At 36.3% G+C, this 27,727-nt stretch overlaps 1 long non-coding RNA gene across 1 annotated transcript in view; it reads left to right on the plus strand.

Moving 5' to 3' along the window:
- Positions 1-27,727, plus strand: part of LOC129060513 (uncharacterized) — a 257,216-nt gene that overhangs the window by 179,787 nt on the left and 49,702 nt on the right. The window contains exons 2-3 of the long non-coding RNA XR_008527299.1: positions 11,569-11,662; positions 17,388-17,508. This is a non-coding gene — a long non-coding RNA (uncharacterized LOC129060513). The remainder of the gene's footprint in view (positions 1-11,568; positions 11,663-17,387; positions 17,509-27,727) is intronic.

The raw sequence follows: 27,727 nt of genomic DNA on the forward strand, positions 1-27,727 counted from the left end.
AAAGGAGTTAAGGGCATAGCTTCGCGATCGAAATTACCTGAGTTGGAAGTTTAACCTGGTAGTTTCTTGCTGTCTAAACTTTAACAAGTTACTTAGCCTCTCTGAAATATAGTTTCCTCATTTAAAAAATGAATCAAAATAACTATGTCTTAATGTTAGTAGAATAAAGAAATATAGAGAACTTAGAACAATGCCAAACACATGGTAAACACTCAATAAAAGTTATCTATTTAACTTGTGCATTTCAAAATCAAAAGGTACTCAAGGTTATAATTTTTAAAAGGTACATCTTAACTGTATCTTCTGTCATTTAGTTCCTTCTGTATTAGGCTTTTTTCAATCAAAGAAGCAAAACCACTGGGATATGGTTAAATACATATTTATTGCAGGGGTCTGACCAACACGACTTTAGGATAAGGTCAAATAGTCTTTGTAATGCTGTTGACTTTGTGACTGACACTGAAGCTTTAAGTCTGTGAGGCAGAAAGGAAAAAAAATGTCAAGTGGCCATCAGCAAGGGCAACGTGGAAGCCACCTGCACCAGCTGAAACTCACAAGGGGAAACTGAAACGCCTGTCAGTTTTCAAAGCCTCTAACTTTGATGATGTGAATGATCTGCAGAAGAAGCTGGAACCCTTCCTTCATCAAGGAGCTAAACACGCACCTGGCCCAAGCATCAGAGAGGCTGGCTGGGGATCCAGGGAAAGGTGTAGCAGTGACAGTCCTGGCTGCTGCCTCATACCCACAAAGGGAGCCACCAGATGGGGAACGATGGGGAAGAATGACAAGAGTCACTGATGACGCTGCTCCAATCTTCCAAGCATTAAAAAGTGACTGCTGCTCTACTTGCACCCTCAAAATTTCACACTCAAATGTCTGTGGTGTCCCATCCTAACCAGAAACATGCAGAAAAAGGAATTCTGGGAAATATAATTCATCCTTGTCAAGAAGTCACAACTACAACATCACTGCCACCCCACCTCTGGGGCAACCAAAGGTATCAGATTGTTTTTATACTTCTAGATGCATTTTATGTTTGTATGAAAAATAAATATTATATAAAAAATTTAGAACACTAGTATAAATATACTTTCAGAGCAATAAATCAACTTTCAGAAATTGGATGTTGTTACAAATAGCTTCAAATGAAATTTGACTTTTTATCACTTGGTTGGTTGGAGTTCAGTAGTTTTTTTTGTTTGCTTGTTTGCTTTTAATAAAAAGCACTGTAATGCCATATTACTCGCATTCATGCATATTTCAAATTTGGATGTTACCTTAACAAGCAAAGTACAAATTAGGTGCATATTAAAATCACAATTCATTTTTTATACCACAACTCTACAGATAGTGTTCCTTTGTCCTTTGGATTGTAGTATACAACAGAGAAGTTTGATTTCTGATTAAGACTTGTAGCTTATCTCATTATTCTGCATGGATTTTACTAGTGTGCTCAGTTTACCCTGAAAATTTTAATTTTAATGAATTTTCTTTAAACTGTAGTGAGTACTTTGATCAGATTACAAATAAATATTTTTTCTATGATATTTAAAAATATGTCTCCTGTTCATGCACCTTTTTGCCACTTTATCTATACCTGTTTTGTTCTACTGTTGTTTCTACAGAAGCTTTCTACTTTTAAAAAATATTAAAACTTCTCTTCAGGTAACCTTTTGGTTAGCAGTACATTATTTCAAGATGTTTTTGTGGGCCTTCTGAGTTAATGCCACAATGTTGTTTAGTATTTGTCTAAGGCCACACGTTAGCTACTTACTCTTTTCTTATGTTTAAAGTAAGATTTGTTCAAACTTAAAAAGAGATGTCTATGTTCTCATTTTATTCCTGCTTATGGGGTGGTCAAATCTGCCTCTGAAACAAAATGTTAACCAGCAGGTTGATGTATAAAATTAACAGTCCAAATACAGACTTTTATTTAGAGTAACTCCATGCACTTGTGGGTTTTCTTCCTCCCACTGCTAATTCCTGGCTTCCTGTTACTCTCGTCAAAATTCGTTCTGAATGTTCTGCCATTTATATCACTTTACTTTAGAGAGAATTGCCTAAAAGACTTCCAGCCACTTCATTTAGTTATTTCACGGTATTGACAATCACTTCATAAAGATACATACATGGGGGTGCTATAGGGCAGGATCATGTAGGGATGAGAGAAATTCATGCTTTGCAAATTTGCCTACTCATCCTCTGATGGGTTGTGGAGAGTGCACGCCCGGTGTTCTTATTTATACTTTAAATTTTCAACCCTTTCTGCCTCAGTGCTTCTAAATGTTATAAAACACTTCTATTAGTAAGTATAGCTCTGTGTAGATAATAGTTAATTATTAATATGGTAACTAATATCTGGTTAACATTTATTGAGGATTTACAATATGTTGAGCACTGCTCTAGGCAGTTTATGTGGATTATCTTATTTCAGCCTCCAAACAATCCAGTGATTTAGTGATTTAGATTCCTGTTTACAGTTGAAGATCCCAAGTTACAGAAGCAGTTTGACTAGTGCTATAAACTTGGTGGAAGAGTCAGGATTCAATGGTACATAATTAGGCTCCTAAAGTAACTCTTGCAGTTGAACTGCCTTGTGGGCAGGTGAGTAAAGTTAGAAAAACAAAACCTCTCAATTAATTCTGGCAGAACCCAAGGCATTCTCTCTCCATGGAGAATCCCTGGTGTAGGCTGTAAATCTCAGCATCAGAGCATCAAAAGACCAATTATAGGGATTTAGAAACTTCTGCATTTCCATGTAGCCTATTTTCAAAAAATACAGGCAAAATTTACTACATATTGAAACCATGAGAATTTACTCAATTTTACTCTGTCTCATTTTTAAGTATTTATTTTAATGGTCGTATGCACATAGTAGGTGTATATATATGAGGTACATGAGATATTTTGATACAGGCATACAATGTGTATGAATCACATCAGGGTAAATGTAGTATTCTTCTCTCCAAGCATTTATCCTTTCTTTTTGTTACAAACAATCCAATTATACTTTTAGTTATTTTAAAATGTACAATAAATTATTGTTCCCTTTAGTCACCTTGTTGTGCTATCCAATAGTAGATCTTATTCATTCTGTCTAACTATATTTTTGTGCCCATTAACCAACCCCATTCCCCAGCTCACTACCCCTTCCAGTCTCTGGTAACCATCATGATACCGTCTGTGTCCATGAATTCCATTGTTTTAATTTTTTAGCTCCCACAAATAAGTGAGAACATACAAAGTTTGTCTTTCTGTACCTGGCTTATTTCACTTAATGCAATGACCTCCTGTTCCATTCATGTTGTTGCAAATGACAGAATCTAATTCTTTTTTATGGCTAAATAGTACCCCACTGTGTATATGGACCACATTGTCTTTATCTATTAATCTGTTGATGAAAACTTCGGTTGTTTCCAAATCCTTGCTATGATGAATAGTAATGCAATAAACATGGGAGTGCAGGTATCTCTTTGATATATTGATTTCCTTTCTTTTTAGTATCTAGCAGTGAGATTGCTAGATGGTATGGTCATTCTATATTTAATTTTTTGAGGAACCTGTAAGCTGTTCTTTATAGTGGTTGCACTAATTTACATTCCTACCAAGAGTGTACAAGGATTCCATTTTTCTCCACATTCTCTCCAGCATTCATTATTGCCTGTCTTTTGGATATTAGCCATTTTAACTGAGGTGAAATATATCACATTGTAGTTGTGATTTTTATTTCTCTGAGTATCAATGATGTTCAGCATATTTTCATTTGCCTGTTTGCCATTTGCGTGTCTTCTTTTGAGAAATGTCTGTTCAGATCTTTTGTCCATTTTTAAATTGGATTATTAGATTTTGTTCTATAGAGTTATTTGGCTCCTTCTATATTCTGATTAATAATAGCTTGTCAGGTGGTAGTTTGCAAATATTTTCTTCCATTCTGTGAGGTGCCTTTTCATTTTGTTGATTGTTTACTTTGTTGTGAAGAAGTTTTTTAACTTGATATGATCCCATTTGTCTATTTTTGCTTTGGTTGCCTGTGCCTGTGGGGTATTAATCAAGAAATCTTTGCCCAGTGCAATGTTCTAGCAAGTTTCTCCAATGTCTTCTTTTAGTGGTTCTATAGTGTGAGGTCTTCAGTATAAGTCCATTTTAATCCATTTGTTTCAACCCATTAGTTTTAATCCATTGTGATTGGATCTTTGTATATAGTCAGAGATAGTGGCCTAGTTTCGTTCTTCCGCATATGGATATCCCGATTTTCCAGCAGCATTTATTGAAAAGACTGTTCTTTCCTCAATGTATATTCTTGGCACATTTATTGAAAATGAGTTCACTTTAGATGTATGGATTTGTCTGTAGGTTCTCTATGCTTTTCCACTGATCTATGTGTATGTGTCTTTGCCAGTAACATGCCATTTTGTTTACTATAGCTCTGTAGTATAATTTATAGTCAGATAATGTGGTTCCTGCAGTTTTATTCTTTTTGTTTAGGAAAGTTTTGGTTATTCTGGGTCTTTTGTGGTTTCATATAAATTTTACAATACCTTTTCTATTTCTGTAAAGAATGTCATTGGTATTTTGATAAGAATTGCATTAAATCAAATACCATTAAAAAGTCAGGAAACAACAAGTGCTGGAGAGGATGTGGAGAAATAGGAACGCTTTTACACTGTTGGTGGGACTGTAAACTAGTTCAACCATTGTGGAAGTCAGTGTGGCGATTCCTCAGGGATCTAGAACTAGAAATACCATTTGATCCAGCCATCCCATTACTGGGTATATACCCAAAGGACTATAAATCATGCTGCTATAAAGACACATGCACACGTATGTTTATTGCGGCACTATTCACAATAGCAAAGACTTGGAACCAACCCAAATGTCCAACAATGATAGACTGGATTAAGAAAATGTGGCATATATACACCATGGAATACTATGCAGCCATAAAAAATGATGAGTTCATGTCCTTTGTAGGGACATGGATGAAATTGGAAATCATCATTCTCAGTAAACTATCGCAAGGACAAAAAACCAAACACCGCATATTCTCACTCACAGGTGGGAATTGAACAATGAGAACACATGGACACAGGAAGGGGAACATCACACTCTGGGGACTGTTGTGGGGTGAGGGGAGGGGGGACGGATAGCATTAGGAGATATACCTAATGCTAAATGACGAGTTAATGGGTGCAGCACACCAGCATGGCACATGTATACATATGTAACTAACCTGCACGTTGTGCACATATACCCTAAAACTTAAAGTGTAATAAAAAAAAAGAATTGCATTAAATCTTTAGATTGTTTTGGGTGGAATAGACATTTTAACAATATTGATTCTTCCAGTGCATGAACATGGAATACCTTTTGATTTTATTGTGTCTTCATCAATTTTTGAATCAATGTTTTATTGTTTTCATTGTAGATATCTTTCATTTCTTAAGTTTATTCCTAGGTATTTTATTTTATTAGCAACTATTGTAAATGAGATTACTTTCTTAAATTTTTCAGATTATTCTTTATTGGCATATAAAATGTTACTGATTTTTGTATGTTGAATTTGTATGCTGAAACTTTACTGAATTTGTTATCAGTTCTAATATTTTTTGGTGGAGCCTAACTTTTTCCAAATATAACATTATGTAATCTGCGAACAAGGATAATTTGACTTCTTCCTTTCTAATTTGGATGCCCTTTATTTCTTCCTCTTGTCTGATTGCTCTAGTTAGGACTTCCAGTACTATGTTGAATAGTTGTGGTAGAAGTGGATATCCTTGTCTTTTTCCAGATCTAAGAGAAAACTGTTTCAGCATCTCTTCATTTGGTATGATACTAGCTGTGAGTCTGTCACATATGGCTTTTATTGTGTTTAGTTATTTTTTGTATTCATTTTTTTGAGGGTTTTTGTTGTGATGAGATGTTGAATTTTATCAGATGCTTTTTCAGAATCACTTGAAATGATCATATGGTATTTGTCCTTTATTCTGTTGATATGGTGTGTCACACTGATTGCTTTGTATATGCCGAACCATCCTAGCATCCCAGGGATAAATCTCACCAAGTTGTAATGAATGATCTTAATGTGTTGTTGAATTCAGTTTGCTAGTATTTTGTTGAAATTTTTTCCATCAATCTTTATTAGGGATATAGGTCTCTAGTTTTCTTGGTTTGATGGGTCTTTGCCTGGATTTGGTATGAGGGTGATAATGTCCTCAGAGAATGAATTTGGAAGCATTCCATCCTCCTCTATTTTTTTGGAATAGTTTAAGTAGGATTAGAATTCATTCTTTGGTTAAATTCAGCAGTGAAGCCATAGGATTCTGGGTTTTCTTTGCTGGGAGTCTTTTTATTTTGGCTTTGATCTCATAACTTGTTATTAGTATGTTCAGGTTTTTATTTTCTTTATGATTCAATCTTGGTACATTTCCCATTTCAAACTACAAGACTACAGTAACCAAAACAGTGCAATACTGGTAAAAAAGAACAGATGCATAGACCAATGAAACAGGTTAGAGAACTCAGAAATAAAACCACAGATATACAACCATCTGATCTTCAACAAAGTTGACAAAAACAAGCAAAAAGGAAAGAAACTTCTATGCAATAAATGGTGCTGGGATAACTGGCCAGCCATATGCAGAAGATTGAGTGTGAACCCCTTCTTTTTGCCATACACAAAAATAAACACAAGATGGATTAAAGACTTAAATGTAAAACCTAAAACTATAAAAACTGTACAAGAAGATCTAAGAAATACCATTCTAGACATAGGCCCTGGTAAAGATTTTATGACAAAGATGCCAAAAGCAATTGCAACAAAAGCAAATATTGACAAGTGGAACCTAATTAAAGAGCTTCTGCACAGTAAAAGAAACTATCAACAGAGTAAACAGACAACCTATAGAATGGGAGATAATATTTGTTAACTATGCATCTGACAAAACTTAATATCTAGAATCTATAAGAAACTTAAACTAATTTGCAAAAACAAGTAACCCCATTAAAAATGGCAAAGGATATGAATAGACACTTCTTAAAAGAAGACATACACATAGCCAAGTATATGAAAAAATGCTCTAGATCACAAATTATTGGAGAAATGCAAATTAAAACCACAATGAGATATCATCTCACACCATTCACAATGGCTATTATTAAAAAGTAAATAAATAATACATGCTATGAGGTTGCAGATAAAAAGAAATGCTTATACACTATTGGTGGGAATATAAATTAGTTCAGCTATTGTGAAAAGCAGTTTGGAAATTTCTTGAATAACTTAAAACAGAGCAACTATTTGACCCAGCAATCCCATAACTAGGTATGTCTCCAAAGGAAAATAAATTATTCCACTAAAATATATATGACTTTGGATGTTCATTCCAGCACTATCACAATAGCAAAGACATGGAACCAACCTAGATGCCCATCATTTGTGGACTGAATAAAGAAAATGTGGTACATGTACACCATGGAATACTACACAGCCATAAAAAAAGAATAAAATCATGTCTTCTGCAGCAACATGGATGCACTTTCAATGAAGGCCATTATCCTAAGCAAACTAACACAGAAACAGAAAACCAAATACCACATGTTCTCACATTTAAATAGGGAAACATTCAGTGCACATGGATACAAGGAAGGGAATAATAGACACCAGGGCCTACTTGAGGGTGTAAGGTGGGAAGAGGGTAAGGATTGAAAAAGTATCAAGTACCATGCTTATCACCTGGGTGATGAAATAACCTCTACATAAAGCATCCACAAAATGCAATTTACCCATGTAACAAACATGCATATTTCTCCCCTGAACCTAAAAGTTGGAAAGAAAAAAAAATCTTGATAGATTGTATATGTCTAGGAATTTATTCATTTCTTCCAGGCTTTGCAATTCATTGGGCATATAGTTTCTCATAGTAGCCTCTAAAGATCCTTTGAATTTCTGCAGTATCAGTTGTAATGTCAGCTTTTTCATCACTGGTTTATTTGGGTCTTCACCCTTTCTTTCTCATTGAGTCAGCCTAAAGGTTTATTTATTTTGTTTCTCTTTAAAAAACAATTTTTATTTTGTTGATTTTTAATTATTTTTATTTCAATTTCATTTATTTTTGCTCCAATATGTATTATTTCTTTTCTTCTACTAATTTGGGGTTTGGTTTGCTCTTTGTTTTCTAGTTCTTTAATATGCATCATTAGGTTTTTTATTTAAAGTTTTTTTGTTTTGTTTTTGTGGTGTAGACACTTATTGCTATAATTTTCCTCCCTTAGTACTGCTTTCACTATATCCATAGGTTTTTGTATGTTGTGTATCCATTTTCATTTGCTGCAAGACACTTTAATTTTTCTTCTCAATTTCTTCATTGACCCACTGGTCATTCAGGAGCATATTGTTTAATTTCCACATATTTGTATACTTTTCCAAATTCCTATTGTTATTGGTTCCTAGTTATATTCCATCGTAGTCAGAGAAGCTGCTTGATTTTATTTCAATTTTTTGAATATTTTAAGACTTGTTTTTGGATGTAACATTGGACTATACTTGAGAAGAATTTATGTGCTAAGGAGAAGAATGTTTATTCTACAGCTGTTGGATGAAATGTTTTGTAAATATCTATTAGGTCTATTTGTTCTATAGTGCGGATTAAGTCCAGCATTTCTTTATTGATTTTCTGTCTGAGAGGTCTGTCCTATGCTGAAAGGAGATGTTGAAGTCTCCAGCTATTATTGTATTAGAGTCACTCTATTTAGTTCTAAAAATATTTGCTTTGTATATCTAAGTGCTCAGTGTCAGGTGCATATATATTTTGAATTGTTATATCCTCTTCCTGAATTGACCCCTTTATCATTCTATAATGATCTGCTTTGCCTCATTTTACAGTGTTTGTCCTGAAATTGATTTTGTCTAATATAAATATAGCTATTCCTGCTCTTTTTGGGTTTCTGTTTACATGGAATATATTTTTCCATACACTATTTTTAGTCTATGAATGTCTTTATAGGTGAAATATGTTTTGCATAGGCAGCAGATCATGGGGTCTTTTTATTTATTCACCCATTCTATGTCTTTTGATTGGTGAGTTTATTCCTTTTACATTTAATGTTATTACTGATGAATAAAGACTTATGACTGCCATTTTGTTATTTGCTTTCTAGATGTTTTGTTGTCTTCTCTTCCTTCTTTCCTTCTTTCCTGTCTTCCTTTTAGTGAAGGTGATTTTCTCAGGTAGCGTGTTTTAATTGTTTGCTTTTTATTTTTTTGTGTATCTGTTGTAAGTTTTTCAATTTCATGTTACTGTGTTTTTTAACTTTTTTCAACTTAACGCTGATTAAATAAACAAGCAAACTACATACAAGCTAAAAATAAAAAGTAATAACTCTACACTTTAACTTCATCCCCCCACTTTTTAACTCTTTAACATTTTGGGGTCACTATGTATATTTTATTATACTGTCTATGTCTCAAAAAGTTGTTGTAGTTATTATTTTTGGTAGGTTTGTCTTTTAGTCTTTCTATTCAAGATATAAGTAGTTCACATACCACAATAGCGAATTTGTGATATTCTGTGTTTTTCTTTGTATTTACTGTTAGCAGTGAGATTTGTACCTTCAGATGGTTTCTTATTACTCACTAATGTCCTGTGTTTCAGATCAAAGAACTCCCTTTAGGATTTTTTGAACGACAAATCTGGTGTTGATAAAATCCCTCAGCTTTTGTTTGTCTGGAAAAGTCTTTATTTCTCCTACAACTTTGAAGGATATTTTCTCTAGATACATTACTCTAGGATAAAAGCTTTTCCCTTCAGCACTTTAAGTCCATTATGCCAATCTCTCCTGTTCTATAAGATTTCCACTGAGAAATCTACTATCAGATGTATTGGAGGGCCTTTGTATGTTATTCGTTTCTTTTCTCTTTCTGCTTTTAGGATTCTTTCTTTATCCCTGACTTTTGGGAGTTTGATTATTGAATGTCTTGAGGTATTCTTATTTGGGTTAAAAATAAGAACTACTTGGTGTTCCATAACCTTTTTGTACTTGAATATTTATATCTTTCCTAGATTTAGGAAGTTCTCTGTTATTATCCCTTTTAATAAACTTTCTTCCCTGATCTATCTCTCTACCCCCTCTTTAAGGCTAATAACGCTTAGATTTGTCCATTTGAGGCTATTTTCTAGATACTGTAATTGTCCTTCATTTTTTTTTTCTTTTGTCTCCTCTGACTGGGTATTTAAAACTGGCCTGTCTTTCAGCTTACTAATACTTATTCTGCTTGATCAAGTGTGCTGTTGAGATATTCTCACACTTTCTTCAGTGTCAATTAAGTTGTTTAGCTCTAGAATTTCCACTTGATTCTTTTAATTCTTTTAATTTCTTTGTTGAATTTATCTGATATGATTCTGAATTCCTTCTCTGTGTTGTCTTGGATTTTGTTGAGCTTCCTCAAAATAGCTATTTTGATTTCTGTATCTGAATGATCACATATATCTCTCTCTCCAGAATTTGTGACTGCTGCTCTATTTAGTTAGTATGGTGAGGTCTTGTTTTCTTGGATGGTCATGATGCTGGTGGATGTTAATAAGTGTCTGGAAATTGAATTTAGGCATTTATTTTAGTCTTCACAGCCTGGGCTTGTTTGTACTTGTTCTTCTTGGGAAGGCTTTCCAAGTATTCCAGAGCACATGGGTCTTTTGATCTACACCATTTGTCACTGCACCCATATCTACTTTAGTGGCCACCCCAAGCCCAGTAATGATGTGGCTCTTGCAGACTCATAGAGCTACCACCTTAGTGGTCTTGAAGAAGGTCTGTAAAAATTCTGTAGATTGCCAGGCAGAGACTCTTGTACTTTCCCCTTACATTCCTTCAAACAAATGGATTCTTTCTCTTTCTGTGCTGAGCTGCTTGGATCTTGAGGAGGGGTGACACAAACAACACTGTGGCCAGCACCACTGAGACTGTGTTGGGTCAGACCCAAAGCAAGCAGAACAACGGTTCTCACCCAGGGCCTGCAATGAATACTGCCTGGCTTGCCTATATTCACTCAGGGCCCTAAGGCTCTATAGTCATCAGATGGTGAATCTAGTCAGGCTTGTGTCCTTCCCTTCAAGGCAGCTAGTCCCCACCCAGCCCCTGGTGCATCTGGGGATGCTGCCTGGCAGCCAGGGTCCGGAGTCAGAAAACTTAGAGATCTATTTGGTGCTTTCTTCTCCTGCAGCTGAGCTGGCACCCAAGTGGCAAGACAAAGTGCTTCCCACTATTCCTTTCCCCTTCCTCAAGCAGAGGAGTCTCTCCCTGTGATTACCAGGCCCACAGAGAGTACTGCCTGGCTATGTCCAATGTTTGCTCAAGGCCCAAGCCTCTTTAGTTAGCTTGTGGTAAATGCTGCCAGTTATGAGACTTTCTTCAGGGCGATGAGCTCCCCTCTGGCTTAGGGAGGGTCCATAAATGTCCAGGAGCCAAGGCCTGCAATTGGGGACCCCAGGAGCCTACTTGGTGCTCTACCCCACTGTGGCTGAGCTGGTACCCAAGCTGCAAAACAAAGTTTTCTCTTCTCTCTCCTTTCCTCAGGCAGAGGGGTTCTCTTCCCATGGCCACCACAGCTGGGAATGTTCTGGGTCACACCTGAAGCCAGCATGGCTCTGAATCTCACCCAAGGGACACAGTGAGTACTGCCTGGCTACCATGGCTAATTATTCAAGGCAGGTGATGATTCTGTCAGGACTGGATCTTTCCCTGAAAAGCAATGGGTTCCCTTCTGGCCCAGGGTACATTTGGAGAATTTGGAGACGTTGAACAGAAACTAGGGCCTGAGATAGGGGCCTCAGGACTGTGCCTGGCACCTATCTTACTATAGCTAAGCTGGTATCCAACCTGCAAGACAAAGACCTCTTTACCCTTCTCTCTCCTTCCCTCAAGCAGAAGGGTGAAGTCTCTCCTGGAGCTGCAAGCTGTGCTGCCTGCAGTTGGGGAAAGGTGGAGCATAAGCATTCCCTTGGTCACCCTGGCTGGTGTTTCACTGGGTCATGTGCCATCAGTCCACTGGCTCTGTGCATATCATAGCATGAGGACTTGCACAGGAATTGCAGTCCCTATGGCCTAGACTGCATTTCAAGTTTTCAAGTTTATGTAGGACCTGAGAGTACTTTTGCCCGCAGTGGTTACGCTGGCTGGAACTCAGGTTCTGACCACTGGGATGCACGATTTGCATCTGGATTGAGCTGGTTTAAATGCTCCCTCCATGGGCACAAGATGAATCCTGTCATATGCTGCTTTCCCCTGTGAAAGAGCAGCACTGAGTTTCAATGCAAAATCCCACAATCACTGCACTCTCCCTCCCCCAAGAACATAGATTCATGCAGCCATTGACAGGGGATAGAGAAAGGGTAGTGTCAGTAATTCAAGACTGTCTTTCCTACCCTCTTCAGTTCCTCTTTCCTTGATATAATTTTAAACATATATAATGATCATTCACCTGCTTTTTGCTTCTTATGGAGGTGTTTTTGTGTGGATAGTTTTTTCAATTTGGTGTTCCTGTGGCAGGGGCAATTGCTGGAAACTTCTCTTTGGCCATGTTTCTCTGCCTCCTCATTCACCATCTAATTTTTTTTTAATTGTTACCGTTTTGAAATCCTGGCATTATATTATCTGAGAATCTCAGTGTCTGAGGTTATTTGTTTTTGCTTCTCTAGTTTTGTTTTGTCATAATGCATAATAGGAAAACTGGGAAATATTTCTTTATGGGCAGTTAGGAATGTGCCATTCTATGCAAAACCTTAAAACTAGTTTTAATTATTTAAGCTAATAAATGTATCCCAAAACAAAGAGTAGATCTTTTTGGAGTTTTCATTTCCTGATTTAATATTTTCAATACTTTTAAACCAAACAAGAGACATTAGGTATTTTGATTTTAGAAGGTTTAAACACTTAATAACTAAACCTTATTAAATTGAGGGGCTTTAATTTCTTGCTCCTCTCCATGAAACATATTCCATATAAGGTAGTTAATAAAGATAAATGGATTGTTTACTGAAGAAAAACAGAGCACTATCCATAGAGTACTGTAATTAAATTACCAACCAAATAAAAATATTGAAATGCCAAGCAGTATTCCAAATTATTTGTTTTTATATGTATATATGATTTGGTAACAAGCAATATAGTCCCATGCTTAATAGCAATTGCATCCTTTTCTGTAAATTTTATGGAATATAAATTTAGGATATAAAAAGACAAATAAAACAGTAAAATAAATAAAAAATACACAATGTTTAGGGGAATTGGGAGTTTGCTTCTGGTTAAGAACTTGTTTATTAATGAGATGAAGTAAAAACAAATTGAGATTTCAGGAGTGGGAATAGGCATATTTAGAAAAATCTTTCAAATTAAGAGTTTTTTCTTTTTTTAATGGCTTATCTATTTTTTAAATTCATGATTAACTTTCTCATTTATTTTAGTCTCCTCCATAAAATGTTTTGATAGAAACATTTTTTAATCTTTCAATTTACATAATTTTAAAATGCCTAGTCCAAACCTGTTCCATTTACTAAGATATATATTTATATATGTGTTACACTAAAATATTGATTACTATTTTCTTTAATAACTGGCATACAAGAAAATTGCACAGAAACTACACAGGAGTTGCATTAAATATACTGGTTAGCATTCCTTACCATGTCGTACATGCCTATTTGACAGTAGGAGTAGTCTATTCCAATAGTGGTGATTCTTAAAATTTGTTGTATTTTAAGCTTCAAAAAAAGCTTCTAGAATAATAGCAATTGAATATAAACTCCAGGCTCAAACAACCCAAAATCATGACTAATATATCAAACAACATTTTTCTTTTTTTTTTTTTTTTTTTGAGATGGAGTCTCGCTGTGTCGCCCAGGCTGCAATGCAGCATGGTCTCGGCTCACTGCAAGCTCTGCCTCCCGGGTTCACGCCGTTCTCCTGCCTCAGCCTCCCGAGTAGCTGGGACTACAGGTGCCCGCCACCAAGCCCAGCTAAGTTTTTGTATTTTTAGTAGAGACGGGGTTACACCGTGTTAGCAAGGATAGTCTCGATCTCCTGACCTCGTGATCCGCCCGCCTTGGCCTCCCAAAGTGCTGGGATTACAGGCGTGAGCCACCGCGCCCGGCCCAAACAACATTTTTCAAAGCCTTGAAGATACACAATTAAGGGCAGTTCTTCCTATGGATGGAAACAAACAAGGTGAGCTTTACTATTGACACGGTATCCTGTCTGTAAAGAATTTCCTGCCTGGGTGCCTGTAATCCCAGCCACTGGGGACGCTGGGACAGGGGAATCACTTGAACCCAGGAGTCAGAGGTTGCAGTGAGCCGAAATAGTGCCGTTGCACTCCAGCCTGGGCGACAAGAGTGAAACTCCATCTCAAGAAAAGAAAAAAAAAAAAAAAAAAAAGAATTTCCTGCCTGTCTGGCAGTGAGAAGAAACCCAGGCAAGCACAGCACTCCCAATGAGTTGAGGAGAGGGGATTAAGAGTCCATAGGAGGAGCGGGTAGAGTTCACAGCCAGTACGCCCAGAGGAGGAAGCTGCACAGAAAAAGCAGTCTGCAGATGTGCAGGGGTCCCCTTGAGTCTTCAGCTGAGTCCTGATCGGTGCCTATTTATGAGGAAACTACCTAACACGTTTCAGAACTCACACGGAGCTAAGTACAGTTCCTAGCTCCACAGGCAGAGTGGAAAACCTCCTGATTCACTGGTTATTTGGTAGAGTTCTCAGAGGGGATTTGCTCAACCACTGGGGAAATGTAGACCCAGAATACATGCTGTTCTGGTCCTGCTTAACAAAACCTTAAAGTAAGACAGGAAATCACGCTGTTTTAGGTAATTTGACTGTTCCAATAACAAAGCTCAACAATATTTATAGAAATGCAAAGGTACAGGCATGACAAGGTAAGTATCGCCTGTTTGTGTCTATTCAAACAGGACCAGGTATGCAAAAAAGCATGGAAATACGACCCACGGTAAAAGGGAAAAATCACCCAATCAAAACTAGCGCCAAAACACAGATTGCGGAATTAGTAACAATAACACTGAAACAGTTATTATGACTGTATTCCATATGCACAAGAAGCTAGAGGAAATGAGAATCTGTTAAATAAAACATGGAAATATAAAAAGATGCAATTTGAATTTGAGAGATAAAAACTACAGTATCTGATATGTAATAGAACTGGTGAAGTTAACAGAAGATTAGAAATTGCAGAATAAAAGATTAAGAGACTTGACAATAGACATAGAAATTATCCAAATTAAGAAAAGAAAAAGGGCTTTAAAATAAATAGTGAATCATTGAGCTGTGAAACAAATTTTGAGCAGTTTACTATAAATGTAATTGGAATCTCAGAAAGAGAGAAGGGGCAGGACAAAAGTTAGAAATGATACTATTAGAAAAAATAATAGTAAAATTTTTTTCCAAATTTGATGAAAGCTAAATCCACAGATCCAAGAAGCTAAGTGAACCCTAAATATAGTGATGACAAAAATTATTTGAAGACACATTATAGTCAAGTTGCTTAAAACCAGGGGTAAATAAATACATAAGTAAGCAGAGAAAAACCAAACAGTGCATACATAGATATGAATAGGTAGATTTCTCAGAGGAAATAAGACAAGTCAAAAGTTAGTGAAGCAATATGTCTAAAATAAAGGAAGAAAAATTTAAAAGAAAATTTTCAAGGAGAAGTAAAATGACACCAAATTGAAATCTGGTTATACACAATGGATTAAAGAGTTTAAAGGGGCAATTATGTGGATAAATATATAAGTTTTTCTTATTATGTAAAAATTTCCTAATGATAAGTGACTCTTTGAATAAAAAACAGTAATATTCGATTGCAAGTTTTATAATATATATGACATTAATGACAGAATGGATAGTAGAAAAAAATGAAAATATACTTCTGTAAGATTCTTATACTATGCACTAAGTGGTATCATATCATTTGAAAGTAGATTATAATAAAAATTTGTAATGTAAGAAAAAGGAAATATTGAAAGCAGACAATCAAAAACACAAGCAAACAAAGAATTATAGCGAATAAGTCAAACAATAAAGAAAAAACGGAACCATAAAATACACTAAATCTAAAATAATACATTAAAAAGTAAAAAAGTAGAGCAGGAACAAATAGGACAAATAGAAAACAGCAAATGGCAAATTAATAACCAACCATAACAATAGTTACATTAAATTATCTAAACTGTTTAATTAATAGGCAGTGATCATCAAAACTGATAAAGAAATAAGACCCAAGATAACTCAGCAACTCAATTAAAAATAGGCAAAAGATTTGAGCAGATAATAGTTTTCTGCTTATTAAGGAAGAATATGTTACAAATCAGAATTTGAAATGTTGAACATTATCATAAAAAATTGTAAGTTAGGTCGGAAGCAGTGGCACATGCCTGTAATCCTAGCACTTTGGGAGCACTAGATGGTATATATAAAGTACTGTTGAAAGTAATTCAACATATATGTGCTAATACACATTATTACTCTCTCTCTCTCTGTGTGTGTGTGTGTGTGTGTATGCAAAGTGACAGAACAGAAGAAGGAACCTAGACTGCAGTGTTTACCACTGCAGAAGAGCATGTGTATTCAGAAGGAAGAGAGGAATATACTGTTACTTTGTTAGAAGTTTTGTGCCTACTTTTTTTTTTTTTGAAACAGAGTCTCGCTCTATTGCCCAGGCTGGAGTGCAGTGGCAGGATCTCGGCTCACTGCCTCCCTGGTTCAAGCAATTCTCCTGCCTCAGCCTCCTGAGTAGCTGAGACTACATGTATGTGCCACCACACCCAGCTAATTTTTGTATTTTTAGTAGAGACGGAATTTCACCATGTTGGCCAGGATGGTCTCGAACTTGTGACCTGTGATCCACCTGCCTCGACCTCCCAAAGTGCTGGGGTTACAGGCATGAGCCACTGTGCCTGGCTGTGCCTACTTTTTAATAATTTTTTAATGTATGGTTTGTGGAGAAAGAGTGGGGCAAACACTGGGAGAAATGAAGAAATAAATGTGTCATGGTTGCAAAAATTAGAAAAATCATCTTTCTAAAGTCCATTGTTCAAAGAAACAGCAACTATTGCCTTTGTTCTTATCTTCATGTACAGGTAAACATCGCTTGTTTTCTGCTCTTGCATCCTGATCTACCTCCCCTTCCTTACCCTAGGGCACCCCCATGCTGATAAGATATGTGGAGATGAAAATGGTAACAAAATTAGATCTATATGAGGCCGTTATATGTAATCTCTAGGGAGATGCATCTCAAACTTTGTAATTTATTTCATATTATCAACATATCATTAAGAATATTTTGAATAATATTTCTTACGGTTTCTGAAACCTTTTTTTTTTTCAGACAGAGTCTCGCTCTGTTGCCAGGCTGGAGTGCAATGGTGAGATCTCAGCTCACTTCAACCTCCGTCTCCCGGGTTCAAGCAATTCTCCTGCCTCAGCCTCCCAAGTAGCTGGGACTACAGGTACGTGCCACCACGCCAGGCTTATTTTCGTAATTTTAGTAGAGACGGGGGTTTCACCATTTTGGCCAGGCTGGTCTCGAACTCCTGACCTCAAATGATCTGCCCGCCTTGGCCTCCCAAAGGGCCGGGATCACAAGTGTGAGCCACCATGCCCGGCCTGAAATCTTTAGTATTGTTCTAAATGGTTGAATAAGCTAAGCCTAGCGCACAATACACATCTCCCTTTTCCTGGGCTCACTCTCCTAGAGGGTTGTTTCTTTGTTTCATTTTGTTGCATTTGAAAATAAGTTAAACATTTAAGGCTTAAAAAAAAAAACATTTTGGTTGTTGTCGTAGAAAATAGTCAACAGATGGTCAATAGGTGGTCACAAAAATATGAGCTATTCCTTGCCAAGATTTCTCTTTGGAGTTGTGTGACACACCTAGAGGACCACTCATGGGGTCTGATGTGCTTGTCTTTATAGGAGGGGGTTGGTGCCACCTGTTGGCCACGGCCAGCATGAAGCAGGTCAGCACTGTCTTCGTCAGCCCAGAGCAAGGATGTTCTTGTCTAACCCTTTAAGAGAGCTCTTTAATTTGAACATTCTTAGTAATGCCTTATGAAAAAGTTATTTTTATTTTAAATATATACATTTTTAAAAACTGACTTACTCTGTATTTTTTTTTTACTTTATCCTGTATCCAAAAGACTTTCTGTGAGAGTATATATCAAAGTATAACGTAGACCAAAGCAACATTATGATTTGATTTACCAAATAGGGGTTTTGCATGACCTTTTAAAGAAATACTCAGCATAAAACGTATTTTGTATCTTTAAATCTAAGATATTAGGCTTACTTTATTAACACTGAATCGCACATGTTGACAGTTGTAGAAATTGATTTAAAAAACTGTATTTTAAAATTACTGTCTGGTTGATCATTCTTTTTGCTATTTTTGTTGCCTCAAGTTCATTCAGGTTTTTCTGTTTGTTAATTTTCATGCTCTTGTTTAAGCACAATAATTTTTGAAAATCATGTTGCTGATTCCATGAAGAAATGAGTGTTTAGTTTAAAATATCATTAGGGAAGTTTTATGGTCTAAAGTATCTTAGACTAGATAAAGAAAAACTGGATTCCTTAATGTAACTTAAATGCATTGTTTAATGGCTGCAATAAATCCTGGTGCATTTTTTCTCTCTGCAAAAGAAGAAAAATAATCATTTAATAGTTAACAAACTTTCTCAATTTACAGTTGAGGTTAAAAGTATTCATTTTCATGTTTTTGAAACATCAACCACTTTATCATACAAAATAGCCGTGAAGAAACTAATTCACTTAATAAGAAATATCGGAACATTCAACTTAGCAACTTTAAGTAAAAAATGCATAATTTTTTTTTGTGGTGTTTCACACAAAACCAAATGCATCAACTAGCTAGCTTTTTAAGCTTTACATGTTTAAAGCTCATTTTTGTGTGTGTGTGGGAAAACCAGCTTTTTAAGTTGAAGTTATATGAGAGGATGAAGTAAGTGCATGAATAAAGAAAATGTTATAAAAATGTATTTTACTTTTTCAAAGTCTTGAGAGGTTTCCACACAGAAGACTGCAATGCATGATAATTTATCACATAATTGAGAAAAAAGAAAACATTTTCCCTATTTTTAGAACTAGCCTGTAAATTAAAATAAACAGACCAGAATAAATAAGGATGATTTGGAAAGAGAGAGAGAGAGAGAGAGAGACATAAATAGTGATGTCTCATCTTTTGTCATATGTACTGGAAAAGGGAGTATAGGAAATGGTTTAGTTGATCCATGTTCTTCTCAGTACTGAAATGCAGGGCTAACAAGGGTGATCATCTGCAGGACAAAATGAGGGTTAGTGAGAACGAGTGGACAGGTTTGCACTGCATTCTAAACAATGCTTACAGGATAATGGACTCTGAGCTATCGGTAATGACCCAGGAAAGACATCATGTAAATAGAAGTCTAGGCAAGAAAGGCTTTTAAATAATAAATAACAATGAGGATTATGTTAGAGTTCTTTTGTTTGAATAAGATTTATTATATAGTGAGGAAATAGGGAATTTTTGCACTTTAAGTTTGGGTAATGAAAAGGGGGAGATGTTAATTAACAGTATACAGGCTTCCAATAATTAGATTAATTTTAGGGATATTCTAGAGATCTCTTGTTGTTTCTCATTTATCTATCATATTCTATTTATACATCTATTATCTATCTACCTATCTCTATCTACCCATCTCTTTTGCTTATTGAAAATTTGTATAGAATCTATCATGTAAGTTCAGAAAATAATTTTTAAAGTATTCAGTATTGAATTATTTAAACTTAGAGCAGGGTCCTAAACCGCAGGCTGGAGATCCGTACTGGTCCACTGCCTGTCAGGAAAAGGGACTCACAGCAGGAGGTGAGCATTACCTCCTGAGCTCCGCCTCCTGGCAGATCAGCAGCAGCCTTAGATTCTCATAGGAACAGGAAACCTGTTGTGAACTGCACGTGTCAGAAATCTAGGTTGCCTGCTCCTTATGAGACTGTAATGCCTGGTGATCTGAGATGGAACAGTATCATCCCCAAACCATCTCTCCCCACCCTCCACCCTCACTTAGAGGACTGTGTTTTAGAATCTAAGTCATATTTGACATACAATAGTGCCTGGATACTCAACCCTATGAGATAGGTCAGATACTACTATTTCCATACAAACAAGGAAATATGAATTGTAAAATGCCTAAAACTCCCTGAAATAATTGGTGTGAGGAAGTGTAATAATTCCCCTAAAACGTGACCGCTGTTTTTTCAACATTTTATTTTCTTCTAATAATTAATCTTATAGTTGGGCAACAATTTGGTTGGCCTTGAGTTTATCAGTCAGCCTTAAAATTGTTTAGTTCACGTATTTACTCATCAATCAGTCGTTTATTCAGAAGAACACAGTACAGTCAAAAATGTGAGCGGTGGCAAAGTGGCAGATATTAGCAGACAACTTAGTTGTTTTCTTTAAGGGACTGACACTTGTTTCAAAGATTCTAACATCTTATGGAAATCATGCTTTTTATTATTTGAATGTGCTAATATAAACAACTTTAAAATAATCAAAATCATATTGTAATACAATGTTTTGTAGGTCTGGAGTGAGTCTGCTGAAGTTCAAATCTCAGTTCTCCCACCGTCTTGTCGGCTACTCCTAGTCAAATAATTTGTCCCTCAGTGACTTTACCTTTAAGAGAAAATGATAATAAAAACACCTACCTCATAAGATTATTGAGAGGATCAAATTGGTTAATTCATGTTAAGAGCCTAGAAGAGTGCCTGGCAAATAGTTAGAATTTGATAATCATCCCATTGTATTACATGTACATGAATCACTCTTTTATATGCTACCCCACTTGTCCCTAATACTGGTCATAGCAAGTGTTAATCTATGCTTTACATATATGTACTTTAAAGTTTAAATTGTACATATATAATCTGGAGAAAACACCTATTCACAACTGTGTCATATATCCTCATTGAATTAGTAGACTTCTTTCCACATAAACTAAACTTTCTGTGATCTCCATAGGCAGCTTTGGGAGATGTGATAAGAGGATGAGTTGCAATGAAGTCTATCCATTAGTTAAGTTTGCTTTATTTTGGGAATTATATGAAACTCACATAGTCGTAGTTTATCTCCTCCTGATCAACACATCTAATTAATACTTGTGAATGTGATTAAGAAAAATGAAGAAGGTAAATATATATTAAAGTTGAGTCTGTAATCTAAAAGTTTCAAGTGTATAGGCAAAACAAATATTAAATGTGGATGCTGTATTTTGGGAAACTTACCTATTACTTTCCTTATAGTTGCCAAGAAGGTAAATACATAGAAATCATTGGAGATTTAAGTCTCCCTTAAATAAAGCCTCAGGAGAATATATTAAGCAAAATGACCTATTACTTATTAATATTTACTCAACTGCTTTGCTGCTTTGAGTTTATTGGTTTGAATTCCAGGCTTATCATTTACTCATCTTTCAATGGAACTACTGAAGTGGCCTCCCCTAACTGGTCTCCTAGGTTTCCTAGTGACTTTTATAGTCTATTATCCACAAGGAAGTTATAGTGACTTATTTTTGCCCCTTAAATAGACAATACCAAACCCTGCAGAAGAACTTACCCATTCCTTCCTATTGCACTTAGAGCCTTAAATGTGAATGATCTAAAAAATTACCACAAACTAGGTGGCTTAAAACAAAAGAAATGTATTCTCTAAGAGTTCTGGAGGCCAGAAGTTCAAAATCCAGGTGTTGGCAGAGCCATTTTCTCTCCAGAGAGTCTAGAGCATAATTTCTTCCTTGCCTTCTCTGGTTTCTGGTAACTACCAAGACTCCTTGGTTTGAGGCCGCATCTCTCCAGTTGTCAATTTCATCATCATTAAATGTCTCTTGTTCCATCTTCACATTGCCTTATTTTATGTTTCTGATGTTCCTCTACCTCTCTCTTAAAAACACATTTGTGATGACATTTAGGATTAATCTTCTTTAGGGTTAATCCAGGGTTAACATCTCGTCTCATGACCCTCAACTTAATCACATTCACAGGCTTCAGGGATTAAGATCTGATATCTTCGGGACCCACCATTCAATCCACTACACCTGGCTTCTTCTGCCTACCCGACTGCAGCTCATCTTATGCCAGTTTCACTCATCATGATAGCCACATTGGATGTCTTTCAGTATCTGTAAAAATGCTGGAGTTTCTCTCACCTCAAGTGGCCTCATTGATGCTATCCCATCACCAGGGCTTATTCTTTCACTCCCTGGTTCCTGGTTAAGGTCTGCTTAGTCCTAGGACACATGGTAAACCTTACCTTCCTGTAGATATTGTCTTGTATCTCACAGTTTAAATAGATCCTCTTATGCCCCTTCACAGAATCCCATTATTTTTGTTCATATCACTTATAATAGTGTCTTACTGGGAAATCATTTCTGTTATTATGTAATAATTTCTGTGTTCTCCATGATAGTAATGCTTCATGAGGACAAAAGAGATATCTATTTTGCTCACCAATGTAGGCCTAGCATCACTTACAGTGTAACTCAATAAATATCTCTTTTTAAATTTAGACAATCTTTATAATAATTATGCATTTATTTGACAAATATAAATGTTCCAGACACAGTTCTAGTACATAATTATATTTTGTTCTATTTAAAAAGTAGCACACTCTTTAATTTACTTTAACTTTTTATATGACAAAAATACTTTAGTGACAATTATAAAGTTTCAAAATGACATTTTAATGTATATTATTTTGGAGTCTGATTTTCAAAATATGCATATGTAAAGTAATATAGCTAGGCCACCATATCTAGACCAAAAAATGGCCTCTTTTACCTAAATTCTGAATCTTGAATTTTTTATTAAAAATAAATTCATTTATCTTCCTCTTACATTTTATTTCTAATGAGCAGGCTGAGCAAAGTGTTCAAGATAATATTTGAAATGTATCAATAAAAGTAATACATCTATAAACTATAAATTGTATTTATTACAAATTAATAAAAAAAACCAAATATGATTCACACTAATTTTTTCTTTTTAAACTTTTATTTTTATTACCAGAGACATTCTAATATACTATCTAAAATCTTTGATCAATAAAGTGCAACTTGTAGTTGTGATGAGCATCTTAAAGTTAATTCATTAGCTTATACCTGTAACTTACTTTTTAACATATGTGTATAATAATAGACTGGAAAAAATAATTAAACTTTATAAAAATCAAAGCCACCACAGTAGCTAATGAAATTCCACTGAGTGATAATTAATGTGCTCAGTAATGGTGATCACTGGAACCATAAGTTTACTCATTTGAAACATACTCATAAGTTCTTGTATTGTTCCCTTTTAAAGGGTGAAAATATTTAAATATAATTTATCCTTAGATTTTTAATACAAAATAAAATTGAAACACATTTTTTCCTGTATCTAATGATGCAATTACCTGTTAGGAGATAAAATCCTCTATGCGACCTGAGCATTCTTTTGTGTTCTTGTTCGATATGTCAAGAATGCAAGGCTCCCAGAGCTCCTTACTTGGGCCATTTACCAGGATCACATCTGCAGTGAGATCCTTGAAGGATGAAGTAACCTTTCTTAGACAAAATGCAAGCTTGCTTCTGTTAACTATAAATCCCCCAGCTCGGTGTTCCTTTCTGTACCTCAACTCACTGTGTCTATAGGCATCCATCTAGGCTTTGTGGATTACTCTTCCCCAAGTGGGAACATGAGAATGGGAAATAAACAACAAATTGAAGCTGTGGACAGGGTTGTTGCTGTGAGTAGTAATGTCTCTTCTTTCTGACCCAATAATCTCATGTCTTCTGCCTGTGTACTCATGGGATAACAGAATGGCTTATGAGCTTTAAGGGGGTAAAATTCCAGGCCCTTCAAAGTTTTTGACATCACCCTAAAACCCTTTTATGAAACAGAGCACTGATGAGCAATTAGCAAACAACAGATTCTCACTATTTATTTTCAGCCACTAAACAAATATTTTGAACGGTAGCATTGCATACAACATCATCCATTTTTAAATTAAAAATCTAACTTTATTGCTTCTACTGTTGGGAGCAGGCCCCCCAAAATCTGGCCATAAAGTGGCCCCAAAACTGGCCATAAACAAAATTTCTGCAGCACTGTCACATGTTCATAATGGCCCTAAGGCCCACACTGGAAGGTTGTGGGTTTATTGGAATGAGGGCAAGGAACACCTGGCCTGCCCAGGGCGGAAAACTGCTTAAAGGAATTCTTAAGCCACAAACAATACCATGAGCTATCTGTGCCTTAAGGACATGCTCCTGCTGCAGTTAACGAGCCCAACCTATTCCTTTAATTCGGCCCATCCCTTTGTTTCCCATAAGGGATACTTTTAGTGAATTTAATATCTATAGAAACAATGCTAATGACTGGTTTGCTGTTAATAAATACGTGGGTAAATCTCTGTTCAGGACTCTCAGCTCTGAAGGCTGTGAGACCCCTGATTTCCCACTTCACACCTCTATATTTCTGTGTTTGTGTCTTTAATTCCTCTAGCACCGCTGGGTTAGGGTCTCCCAGACCGAGCTGGTCTCAGCATCTACTTAAAACTCTTGACTTCTCAGTGATTCTTACTGAAATCTAAACCCCTTTTGATTTACTTTAGATTACTGAGGTTTAGAAATACTCAATACTACACATTACTTAAGTGGAACTCTTCTGTATGCTTTCCAGACCTCATCGTATTTTGCTCTTTTCTTCCTTTTCTATCGTCATCTCCCTGCTGAGATGTCATCCTCACTTTCCTCTTTGGTGAATTACTTCATATCCTGTAAAAAGTTCAAAGGTTCATTCTTACTGAAAAAACTCCCTGACCAGCATGGACATTCTTCTTTCTCCAGCTCATTCTCCAGCCTTCACATGTATTTTATTTTCTGAAAATATATTATCAAAAGCATGATCATTCAGCAGTTCAGGTACTTGAATAGTCGCGGAGGTTTGTCATCCTCTCTTCTTCACTGTGGCCTCACTTCAAATATAACCATCAAGGCCAGCCTGTTAGTGACTTGCAACTGCAGATTTTCTCTTACTCCCAATATATGGGAGCTGAGGATTGACTATAGCAGCTGTGCTTTATGTCTCTGTCATTCTAGGACCCAGGTCAAAGAAGCAGCCCCCGTCTGGGACTTGCTTATCTGGTGAGAAGCTTATCTGGTGAGAGAAAAAGAACAGGAAATCGAAAAGATAATTCCTCAAGCTTTGCTGGGAACTGATTCATTGTCCCTTCTGCTCATACTGGTCAAAACACATATATGAACACATCTGACATCAGTGGAGCTGAGAAATATACATTCTACAGAAAGTTGCCTCAAGTCCCCCCAAAAAAGTGAGAGGTCGTTGTTCTACAGGAAGGGGGCAGCAAAGTCAACTACAGTCTATTAAGACCAATAGCATCCCTCTTTCATTTGTTTGAAAAGAAATTAAGTCACATTTTCTTAATCCAGTCTATCATTGTTGGACATTTGGGTTGGTTCCAAGTCTTTGCTATTGTGAATAATGCGGCAATAAACATACGTGTGCATGTGTCTTTATAGCAGCATGATTTATAGTCCTTTGGGTATATACCCAGTAATGGGATGGCTGGGTCGAATGGAATTTCTAGTTCTAGATCCCTGAGGAATCGCCACACTGATTTCCACAAGGGTTGAACTAGTTTACAGTCCCACCAACAGTGTAAAAGTGTTCCTATTTCTCCACATCCTCTCCAGCACCTGTTGTTTCCTGACTTTTTAATGATTGCCATTCTAACTGGTGTGAGATGGTATCTCATTGTGGTTTTGATTTGCATTTCTCTGATGGCCAGTGATGGTGAGCATTTTTTCATGTGTTTTTTGGCTGCATAAATGTCTTCTTTTGAGAAGTGTCTGTTCATGTCCTTCGCCCACTTTTTGATGGGGTTGTTTGTTTTTTTCTTGTAAATTTGTTGGAGTTCATTGTAGATTCTGGATATTAGCCCTTTGTCAGATGAGTAGGTTGTGAAAATTTTCTCCCATTTTGTAGGTTGCCTGTTCACTCTGATGGTAGTTTCCTTTGCTGTGCAGAAGCTCTTTAGTTTAATTAGATCCCATTTGTCAATTTTGGCTTTTGTTGCCATTGCTTTTGGTGTTTCAGACATGAAGTCCTTGCCCATGCCTATGTCCTGAATGGTAATGCCTAGGTTTTCTTCTAGGGTTTTTATGGTTTTAGGTCTAACATGTAAGTCTTGAATCCATCTTGAATTGATTTTTGTATAAGGTGTAAGGAAGGGATCCAGTTTCAGCTTTCTCCATATGGCTAGCCAGTTTTCCCAGCACCATTTATTAAATAGGGAATCCTTTCCCCATTTCTTGTTTTTGTCAGGTTTGTCAAAGATCAGATACTTGTAGATATGTGGCATTATTTCTGAGGGCTCTGTTCTGTTCCATTGATCTACATCTCTGTTTTGGTACCAGTACCATGTGTTGTGGGGTGGGGGGAGGGGGGAGGGATAGCATTGGGAGATATACCTAATGCTAGATGACGAGTTGGTGGGTGCAGCGCACCAGCATGGCACATGTATACATATGTAACTTACCTGCACATTGTGCACATGTACCATAAAACCTAAAGTATAATAATAATAATAATAATAATAATAAAGAAAAAAATAAATAAATAAAATAAAAAAAGAAAAGAAATTAAGTCTATGTGTGACTGCTTTGCTGAGGTGCAGCCCATTACAGCTTATGTTCAGATAAGTACGAGGTTCCAGTGGCTTTAAGTTTCCCATTAATTTACTTCAGCCCCCAGGAACTTTTTTTTTTTTTTTAACTCCATCTTCAAACCTGGCAGGCTGATATTGTTTCACGGGTTTCTATTCCCTGTATCTACTAAGACTTTCTGTAGAAGATGATACACTCACTCCATCTTCCTTCTCTTTGTAGTTTTTACCACAATAAGAAGACAAGCCTGTTTCTTTTTCCCTGCTAAACATAAGAGGAAAGAGTCAGAGACGTTACAACAATGGACAATGTTGGAAAATTGCTAATGCTCAATGAGCCACATTTTCCCTTTGGTAGCAGCTATCTAGAAGTGTTCAAGCTATCTTTCAGAAGAACAGATGCCCTAATCTCTTCTTCTCACCCCACCTATCTTCCTTCCAAAGGTTTTTTCTAAGACATTAGGCAGAGTTGAATTTACTACAAAGCTAATAAAACATGAGTTTTATGACCCTCACTTGCATGGGCTCCTTTCTAGGCCCTGGAAAAGACTGTAGCAATATATTCACATGGTCATATTGCTGTGGTCTGAACTGTGCCACCCAAAAGTTCATGTTGAAGCCCTAACTCCAATGCAACTGTATTTGGAAATAGGGTCTCTAAGCAGGTAATTAAGGTTAAACAAGGTCATAATGGTGGGGTCCTGTGGATAGGATTAATGCCCAAGTAAAAAGAATAAGAGACAGGGAATCTGCCCCCAATGCCCCACCCTGCCACCAAATGAAGATAAAGCAAGAAGGCAGTTGTCTGCAAGCCAGGAAGTGAGCCCTTAACAGAAACTGACCAAGCTGGCACACTGATCTCAATCTCAGATTTCCAGCCTCTGGAACTGTGAGAAACAAATTTCTGTTGTTTAAGCCACCCAGTCTACAGTATTTTATTATGGCAGCCCAGACTGAT

The sequence above is a fragment of the Pongo abelii genome, chromosome 6 (assembly GCF_028885655.2).
Source record: "Pongo abelii isolate AG06213 chromosome 6, NHGRI_mPonAbe1-v2.0_pri, whole genome shotgun sequence".
Lineage (NCBI taxonomy): Eukaryota > Metazoa > Chordata > Mammalia > Primates > Hominidae > Pongo > Pongo abelii.